Raw genomic sequence first — 10168 nt, 5'->3', positions numbered from 1 at the left:
ATTCAGCAACAGAATTAGCATTATCACGCTCAATGCATTTAAGACATGGTGGTTCAAATCCTTCCTGAGCGGGACTGATCTGTTCGGAGCGAAGTGACTCATTTTCCTTTTGAAGATCTTCATGATCCGCTCTCAACTTCTCAAGATCTTGCTTCTTTTGAAGATAATCATAGGAGAGCTTTTCATGAGTAGTTGAGAGAGTCTCAAGACGATCTTCAAGTTCCTGATACTTAACGTGAAGATTTTTTATGTCTTCAATTAAGGATTCAGAACGAGTCATTTCGGCACCCAACAGATCATCACTTCTGTCTAACAGTTTTTGAATATGTTCCATGGCTTTCTGTTGTTCAGTTGCAATTTTAGCAAGTGTTCTGTAGCTAGGTTTTGAATCACATTCAGAGTCATCGTCACTAGATGTTTCATAGTGAGTAGTGCGTGTGTTTACCTTGGCACCGCGTGCCATGAAGCAGTAGGTAGGAGTGGAGTCATTCTTGTTATTTGCGTCGGTGTCGGTGATGCAGTCATTGTCTTCAGTGTTGAAGATGGACTTGGTGACGTATGCTGTAGCCAGACTCGCAATGCCAGAATCAGACTCCTCCTCAGACTCCACTTCTGCCTCCTCAGATGCGGACTCCTCTTCTGAATCCATCTCCTTTCCAACAAACGCACATGCCTTGCCAGATGAGCTCTTCTTGTGTGATGAAGACTTTGATGAAGACTTGGAAGAAGACTTTGAGTGTTTCTTCTTCTTCTTGTCGTCAGAATCATATTCCTTGCTCTTCTTCTTCCTTCTGTTCTCATTGTCCCACTATGGACACTCAGAGATGAAGTGCCCAGTTTTCTTGCACTTGTGACATGTTTTCTTCTTGTAGTCATGAGCAGAACCTTCATCATTCCTTGAGCTTGATCGTGAAGATTTTCTGAAGCCTTTCTTCTTGGTGAATTTTTGGAACTTCTTCACTAGCATTGCAAGTTCTCTTCCAATGTCTTCAGGATCATCAGAACTGCAGTCAGATTCTTCTTCAGATGAGGAGACAGCTTTTGCCTTCAAGGCTCGAGTTCGCCCATAGTTTGGACCGTAGATATCTCTTTTCTCAGAAAGCTGAAACTCATGTGTGTTGAGCCTCTCAAGTATGTCAGACGGATCGAGTGTCTTGAAATCAGGACGTTCTTGAATCATCAGGGCCAGGATGTCAAACGAACTATCAAGTGATCTCAGCAGCGTCTTGACGATTTCATGTTTGGTGATCTCAGTGGCGCCGAGGGCTTGAAGCTCGTTTGTGATGTCAGTCAGTCTGTCAAATGTGTGCTGGACATTCTCATTGTCATTTCGCTTGAAGCGGTTGAAGAGATTGCGAAGGACACTGATTCTTTGATCTCTCTGGGTTGAGATGCCTTCATTAACTTTGGAGAGCCAGTCCTAGACTAGTTTGGATGTCTTCAAGGCACTCACACGGCCATACTGTCCTTTGGTCAGATGACCACAGATGATATTCTTAGCAGTAGAGTCCAGTTGAACGAATTTCTTGACATCAGCAGCAGTGACACCTTCTCCAGCCTTGGGAACGCCGTTCTCGACGACATACCATAGGTCGACATCAATGGCTTCAAGATGCATGCGCATCTTATTCTTCCAGTAGGGATATTCAGTTCCATCGAAGACGGGGCAAGCAGCGGAGACTTTGATTATCCCTGCATTCGACATAGCTATAACTCCAGGTGGTTAAACCGAATCACACAGAACAAGGGAGCACCTTGCTCTGATACCAATTGAAAGTGCGTTATATCGACTAGAGGGGGGGTGAATAGGCGATTTTTATGAAAGTCTTCAAAACGTGAGAGTTATGAAGACAAACAGTGAAGATTATGCCTATTACTATGCAGCGGAAGTTAGATTACACTAGGCCAGCCATGGTCATGTATTCAATAGAATGAAAGCAACATTACCCGGACGCAGCGCCGGCCAAGGCACGGAAGGAGCCTCCATCCTGGGAAGAACTGACGAAGTCGCTGAAGATGGCATTTTTCCTTTCAGAATTTCATCCACTAAATACCGCCCTGCTAACCTAATGGATTTATAATAACTGTCCAAAAATTCAACCGTAGCAGGGATAGGTGGTGCCTCCTTACCATGGGTTTGGTCATTACGTAGTTGCCAAACGCGCCAAACTAACATGATGATCATGTCACGCACATCCTGTGAACACCTATAAAGAAGGTGCATGAGCCACTCTCTTCCATTACCAACTAGAGAGTCATCAGGAGGAAGGGGCCATCTTCTACGCATGTGCAGCCAAACCTGTCGCGCATGATCACATGCAATCAAGGCATGATAGGTGTTCTCCTCCTCGTGCCCACAAAGTTTGCACGTTGAGCTCGTAGATAAATGCCGCGTCATTTTGCATTGCTGTGTTGGCAGCACACCAGAGACAATTTTCCAAGCAGTTATCTTCATCTTCTGCGGGACCAAGGACTGCCAAACAACATTCCAAAGGGAACAAGAGCCATTCGCCGCTGAACTTGAGGCTCCTCCAGAGAAGACAGTATCATGGTCGCATGTGGCTAATTTGTAGGCACTTTTTACCGAGAACACTCCACTCTTTTCTGGGAACCATGAAATGAAGTCCGTACGCTGCCTTGGGGATGTGCGTATCTTCAGAATTTGTAAGACATCCATCTCCCAGGAATACTCGCAAAGACGGTCAGCCCTCCATGCTCCATTGGCATCAATAAAATCAGACACACGGTTCAGACGGCATGTACCCTTCGGGGTGATTGGACGAAAGGAGGACGGTCTTGGGATCCAGGGATCTCGCCAAGTCCTAATCTGCTCCCCGTCACCCACACGCCATATGACACCTTTGTTCAGCAATTCCAACCCATAAAATGTCCCTTTCCACACTACGAACCAGTGTTAGGAAACACAGTGTCCAACAATTGACCATGAGGATAATACTTAGCCTTCAACAATCTCGCACAAAGGCTGTCCGGGGAGTCAAGTAATCGCCAAGCTTGCTTCGCAAGTAATGCTTGGTTGAATGCACGCATGTCCTTGAAGCCCATGCCCCCATGGACTTGGGGAGTCTCATTCTGTCTCAACTCATCAATGCCATTTTCTTCTTGCCATTCTCCACTCCCCACCAGTACTGACGTATCATGCGGGTGAGCTCATCAGAAACAGAGGGGAAGTTTGAACACGCTCATGACATATGCGAGGATAGCTTGAGCGACAGATTTAATCAGGACCTCTTTGTTACCTGACGACATATATTGCTCACTCCAATTAATTAGTCTCTTCCTGAGACGCTCTTGAATAGTCTCAAATTTGCCTTTATGCATCCTTCCATCCGGGACTGGAAGACCCATGTGTCGGTGTCAAAACCGGCGGATCTCGGGTAGGGGGTCCCGAACTGTGCATCTAAGGCGGATGGTAACAAGTGCCGGGGGACACAATGTTTACCCAGGTTCGGGCCCTCTCGATGGAGGTAATACCCTATTTCCTGCTTGATTGATCTTGATGATATGAGTATTACAAGAGTTGATCTACCACGAGATCGTAGAGGCTAAACCCTAGAAGCTAGCCTATGATTATGATTGTTCTTGTCCTATGGACTAAACCCTCCGGTTTATATAGACACCGGAGGGGGCTAGGGTTACACAGAGTCGGTTACAAGGGAGCGGATCTACATATCCGAATTGCCAAGCTTGCCTTCCACGCAAAGAAGAGTCCCATACGGACACGGGACGAAGTCTTCAATCTTCTATCTTCATAATCCAACAGTCCGGCCAAAGGATATAGTCCGGCTGTCCGAGGACCCCCTAATCCAGGACTCCCTCAGTAGCCCCTGAACCAGGCTTCAATGACGATGAGTCCGACGTGCGGATTGTCTTCGGCATTGCAAGGTGGGTTCTTCTCCAAATTCCGAATACCTGTCGAGTAGTGTTCGGCTTCCCATGAATGTTGCACTCCTTGGCTTATGCGCCTAATAATGGCTATCCTCCACGTGTTGAGTGAATGCGAGAAGTCGGGGCATTTTTACACTTGCCACCCTAACCATGTGAGTAAATCGTATATTTAAAGAGACGGGGATCCTTAGATCCAGATCACACCATCCTCCCACAGCGAGTATCCATCGGAGTGCGCCGGGAAAAGTCCATCCCATCATGGCTGGCCATCGCAGCTCGTCCTCTCGCTCCCGTAGCCCTAAGCCAAGCAATTGGAAGAAGTGTTCCGTCCCCCATGGCCAATTAGTAGAGTTACAGACCCAGGGGTTTCTCCCTCCAGCGTATATGGTCCCCGTTCGAGCCGGACTTGCCACTTACAACGGCAGGGAGAAAGCGGAGAGCTTTCCCAACCCATCCATGGGGGAGCGAGTATGCCTTGTCCCTTACTTATTAAGGGGGCTTGGATTTCCAATCCATCCGTTCCTCCGCGGGCTCCTGGAGTTCTACGGCCTCCAGCTGCATAACTTTACTCCCGCCTCCATATTACACACCGCTGGCTACGTCGCCCTTTGTGAGCTGTTTTTGGGATGCGAAGCTCATTTCGAGCTATGGAAGAGGCTATTCTGCCTCGTACCCCATACACACGAGGGGTCAATATATCAAGTGGGCGGAGTCGAGATATGGCGCATCGCCGGGACCGGATACCTGTTCGGTACTCCGAAGAAGACATCCGAAGACTGGCCTTCGAAGTGGTTTTATATGGAGGACGTCCCCCTTTCAGACCCTATTCGGATGGGCCTTCCTGAGTTCAATAACGCCCCTTTGAAGAAACGCCACAGCTGGCGCCCTAGGAGCCCCCAGGAGGAAGATAACAGAGAGGTCCTTCACCTAATGGGCCGGATAAAAACACTGGCCAAATCAGGATTGACAATAATCGAGGTTATGTCAATATGTATAATGCGGGGGGTGCAGCCACTTCAATGTCGGGGACAACCCATGTGGCACTTTAATGGAGAAGACGATGCCACCCGCTGCGGTCGTAAGGGACCGGACTCCGTCGCTGCTCTAGCGAAAATACCGTCCGATTTATATAAAGGAGAGGAAGAGGAGTTCATCCGCATTAAGCCACGGGATGGATTCTCCATGTACAACCCCCCAGACTGGCTGAGCTGCTACTTTCTATTCCAGACCTTCCCGCATTCTTCGTCATAAGTATTTACCTTGCTATTTCATAGCAGGAACTTCGAAAAGCTGTGAGGGAGGTCCACAGCCCATCTCCACAACCAGAGGACCCTGATCGGGCCCTCGACCCCGGACCCGAAGAAGATCCGGACACATTTGTGGAGCTCATCGACATGACGTTCTATCGGTTAAGTTGTGACGGTGCCTTGGTGGCCATCATAGCCGATTATCCTGGACTGCTCCCTACATCACATGTAAGTAAAACCGGAGTCCCAACTTCTGAGAAGGATCCCTTTTTTCGCACTTCACCTACTGCACACATATGGTGTCTTATAGGGAAGGCCCTCAGGACGCCATGCGGAACCCGTAGTGACTCAACAACGAGGGGCACCAAAGCCGGGTAGGCTTAAAAGGAAGGCGGTCAGGACTGAGACGTCGTCGTAGAGGTATGAAAAAGAACCCCGCTCCGTGGTTGTCGTCTTTTAAAATATAATAATGCCCATGGTTCCTGGCAGGAAAAACGCTCGCCGAACCATATCCGGAGAGCCTGCTAGCCAAGCCTCCACCGGTCGGGCTCCAGAGCCGGACTTAGAGGCAGACGCTAACGTGGGGCCAACACCGGATGTTCCTCCTACAGAGGATGCGGATAGGCTGTCCGCTACGAATTCTGAAGTGGAGAGTGCCATGAATCACATGCGTCGCCGGGCCGTACTCCGCGACGCTTGTTTCTCTCAAGAGGCATTCGATGCCTTCAATTTAGGAGACGCATACATCCGAGCTGCTCAAAATGGTCTTGCCCGAGCCACGGACCAGTATGTAAAGGATATACGGGAAAGAAAATCTAATAGTTATGTATATCAATATCCCCCGAGACTTGAAACAGTTGGCACAACTGATTTAAGGATCATTGTTTGCATAGGTTCTTACGGAGAAGAATAACTGAAAGTGCGTTATATCGACTAGAGGGGGGGTGAATAGGCGATTTTTATGAAAGTCTTCAAAACGTGAGAGTTATGAAGACAAACAGTGAAGATTATGCCTATTACTATGCAGCGGAAGTTAGATTACACTAGGCCAGCCATGGTCATGTATTCAATAGAATGAAAGCGCAATGGCAAATAGCTTCAGTGTAATAAGGATCAGGTAGGAAGAAGTTATGAAGCCAAACAGATCATACATTCATGTTGTGAAGATAAAAGATAAAGCAAGCATGCAATGGCTTCACAATGAATAACTGTAAGTGAAAGGAAGTGAAGATGAAACCAGTGACACGTTGAAGACAATGATTTGTTGGACCAGTTCCAGTTGCTGTGACAACTGTACGTCTGGTTGGAGTGGCTAGGTATTTAAACCAAAGGACACACAGTCCCGGACACCCAGTCAAGGACACTTAGTCCAAGACACCCAGTCCTCACCGTTTTCTCCTTGAGCTAAGGTCACACAGACCTCGCGCAATCACTCAGGTAAGTCTTCAAGGTAGACTCCCAAACCTTCACAGACTTCGTTCACTGGCAATCCACAATTTCTCTTGGATGCTCAGAACGCGACGCCTAACCGTCTGGAGGATGCACAGTCCTCAAGTGTAATAAGTCTTCAGATCACACAGACAAGAAGACTTAAGTGATGCCCAATTTACTCTGGCTCTGGGTGGTTAGGGCTTTTCTCCTCACTAGGAATTTTTCTCTCAAAGGCTTCGAGGTGGGTTGCTCTCAAACGACAAAAGCCGTGCACTGAAATCTGAGCAGCCAACCGTTTATGGTTGTGGGGGTGGACTATTTATAGCCACTTGGCAACCCGACCTGATCTGTCCGAAATGACCCTGGGTCACTAAGGAACTGACACGTGTACCAACGGTCGAATTTTGAACTCACACAGCAACTTTACTTGGGCTACAAGTAAAGCTGACTTGTTTGACTCTGGACAAGATTTTCTCTCAAAGTCTTCACTTGAAGACATAGGATTTGAATTAGGCATCACTTCAGTCATTCTGACTGGTTCTCTTGGACCCCACTTAACAGTACGGTGATTCCTATGACACAACATAAATGAAGTAAAACTACGAAGGATCTAAGTCTTCGAGTTCCATAAGCTTCATAGGGAGTCTTCTCATGTCATTGTCTTCAATATGAATATCTTCATAAACCACCATTGTCTTCAATGTCTTCGTACATTTTTAGGGGTCATCTCTGGTAATAAAACCGAATCAATGAGGGACTTCTACCTGTGTTTTCCTGCAATTCTCACAAACACGTTAGTCCCTCAACTAGGTTTATCGTCAATACTCCAAAACCAACTAGGGGTGGCACTAGATGCACTTACAATACCCGGTTATCTTAAGAGCTGGAGGAGTGCAAAGCCCAGCTACGGGCCACAGTTTCCGCAATGAAGGAGTCCGAGAAGGCCCCATCTGGTAACACCTGTTTCTATCTAAAAGAATGACATGTACCAGTTAGTATTCGGCATGCATGCAAATCTAACAATAGATTCTGCAGATGATCCCGGAGTGAATTCGGAGGTCGTGCGAGGGAATGAGCAACATGCTCAATGACAGTTAAAGGCTGGCGAGCGCGTGCTTACGCAGGTTAGGCGGGAGAAAAACGATCCCCAAGATGCCAATACCCGGCTAGGCGTTGAACTGAAAGATGTTCGGGCCCAACTTGCTGACTCCGTAAAGGAGAATAAGAGGGTTCGACGCGGCATTTTTAGTAAGTGCTTGAACGAACTTTTATAGAGTTTGGCGAAGAAACCGGCTAACAGAGTTATATCTGTAGGTATGCTGACGGGTCGTCCCGCAGAGGAGATGCCCGGGTCTGCGGGTGATCTTCTGCCAAGGCTCTCACAACTGCACGAACAAATTCGTCAGGTGATGCAGGGCATTGCCCAAGCCTTGTGGCCATCCGCCTCCCTGCCAGGAGGCATGGGGGAGCTTGTAGAGATGCTCAAGGGAGCGCGGCGGCGCTTCCGATTATGGAAGATATCAGGCTACCGACAAGGTGTAAGGGAAGCCTGGGCCATGGTGAAGACGCGATATACCAAGGCTGACCCGAACCACATGGCCGAGGTCGGACCTATAGGGTCTGATGGGAAAGAGATCCCTGTCAGTTTGGTGTATGACCAGTTGAAATTAGCCGCAAAGTATTCCCAACAGGATTGTAGGCTAGACAGCCTGTTGGATGGTATAGAAGAAGAATTTAGTCAGTCTAAGTAACTGTGTACTTCAAGTGACATATATTGTCCCTAGCCGGATTGTATTTGTCATGGCAGACCTTTTCACTTCGACCTCCGGACCCGATAGTCCGGAGTGTATCCGAATACCTGCTCAGTTATGTAAAAACCGGGGTACACGTGGAAACCAGGCATAGGGGTCATAAGTGCTTGAACAGACAAGTACCCAACTAGCTATGTTATATTACATGGATAGTAAGAAACATCTTCCAGGGAGAATAGTTCCGTTAAGGGTTCCTTTCCCTGGGTACGCATGCATTAAGGTGCATGTCTGAACTGCGAAAAGAGACACGGGATATAAACATCTGGGGGCATGTATTACAATAAATAAAAGTCATCTTTTGTTCACCGACCGAATATTCCCTTAAGAACGCTAGCTTTCGGCTTCACCCAGTCTGAGGTACACATCCGGCTGACCCGGTAGTAACAATCGCAGAGGTGCTCCCCTTATGCCCTAGCCGAATTAACGGGAACGTAGGGCATAAACACAAGAGCCAGGCAACCCAGCTTGGCCAAAACTGAAGTCATATCGATGCATATAATGGCGAAGAAAAAGGTACATGTGGAAAAGTAACACATGTGCGGGGGCATAGAGCCCGGAACATAGTTATATTAAGCTTCTGTATAGGAAGCCCCCAGGTATAATGAGCACACCTAGCGTGTCAAGATTGTGTAGTCAAGACACATTTTAACCTTTTAAGGTCGTGAAGAAAAAGGGAAGAAAGAAAGAAAGAAAGAAAAGACAGATAACGGATATATAAAAAATTGACGGAGGTAAGGAGATAAACACAGAGTCCGACACTAGGCGTAGAACCTTCGGAGTCTGGTTGTGTTCCATGGATTTGGCTCGAGTCGACTGTCCAATGCATCCCGCAGACGGTACGCTCCACCGGTCAGAACTTTGTCAATAACGAAGGGACCTTCCCATTTGGGCTTGAGCTTGTTCTTTTTCTTCTCCGGTAGGCGTAGAACGAGTTCGCCAATGTTATAAGTTTTGTCCCGTACTTCTCTGCTTTGATACCGCCGAGCCTGTTGCTGATAGAATGCAAAGCGGGCTTTTGCCACGTCACGCTCCTCCTCCAGGGCGTCCAAACTTTCCTGCCGATCAAGCTTGGCTTCTTTCTCTTCGTACATGCGCACTCGAGGAGAGTCATGAATGATGTCCCAGGGTAGTACCGCCTCTGCGCCGTACACCATAAAGAACGGTGTGTATCCGGTAGTGCGATTCAGCGTGGTCCGCAGCCCCCATAGTACGGAGTCAAGCTCCTCCACCCAGTGCGTATCTGATTCCTTCAAGGATCGCACTAATCTAGGTTTAATGTCGCTCATGATAAGACCATTTGCTCGCTCGACTTGAGCGTTAGTTTGCGGGTGATAGACAGAGGCATAATCGAGCTTAATGCCCATGTTGCTGCACCAAGTTTTTACATCGTCGGTTGTAAAGTTCGAGCCGTTATCGGTGATGATGCTGCGGGGGACACCGTAACGGTGTACAACCCTGGATATGAAGTCTATCACTGGTCCGGACTCGGCCGTTTTAACTGGTTTGGCTTCTATCCTTTTGGTGAATTTATCCACCATGACCAATAGGTATTTTTTTTCTTATGGATTCCCCCTTTAAGGGGTCCGACCATGTCAAGCCCCCAGACCGCAAAGGGCCAAGTAATGGGGATTGTTTGGAGAGCGGTAGGTGGCATATGGCTTTGGTTTGCAAAAAGCTGGCAACCGACACAACGTTGAACGAGGTCATGTGCGTCTGCTCGGGCCGTCGGCCAGTAAAAACCTATATGGAAGGCCTTGCTTACAAGGGCCTAAG

The sequence above is a fragment of the Triticum urartu genome, chromosome 6A (genome assembly GCF_056163025.1).
Source record: "Triticum urartu cultivar PI428250 chromosome 6A, HENAU_Tu73, whole genome shotgun sequence".
Lineage (NCBI taxonomy): Eukaryota > Viridiplantae > Streptophyta > Magnoliopsida > Poales > Poaceae > Triticum > Triticum urartu.
This window is presented reverse-complemented; position numbering follows the sequence as displayed.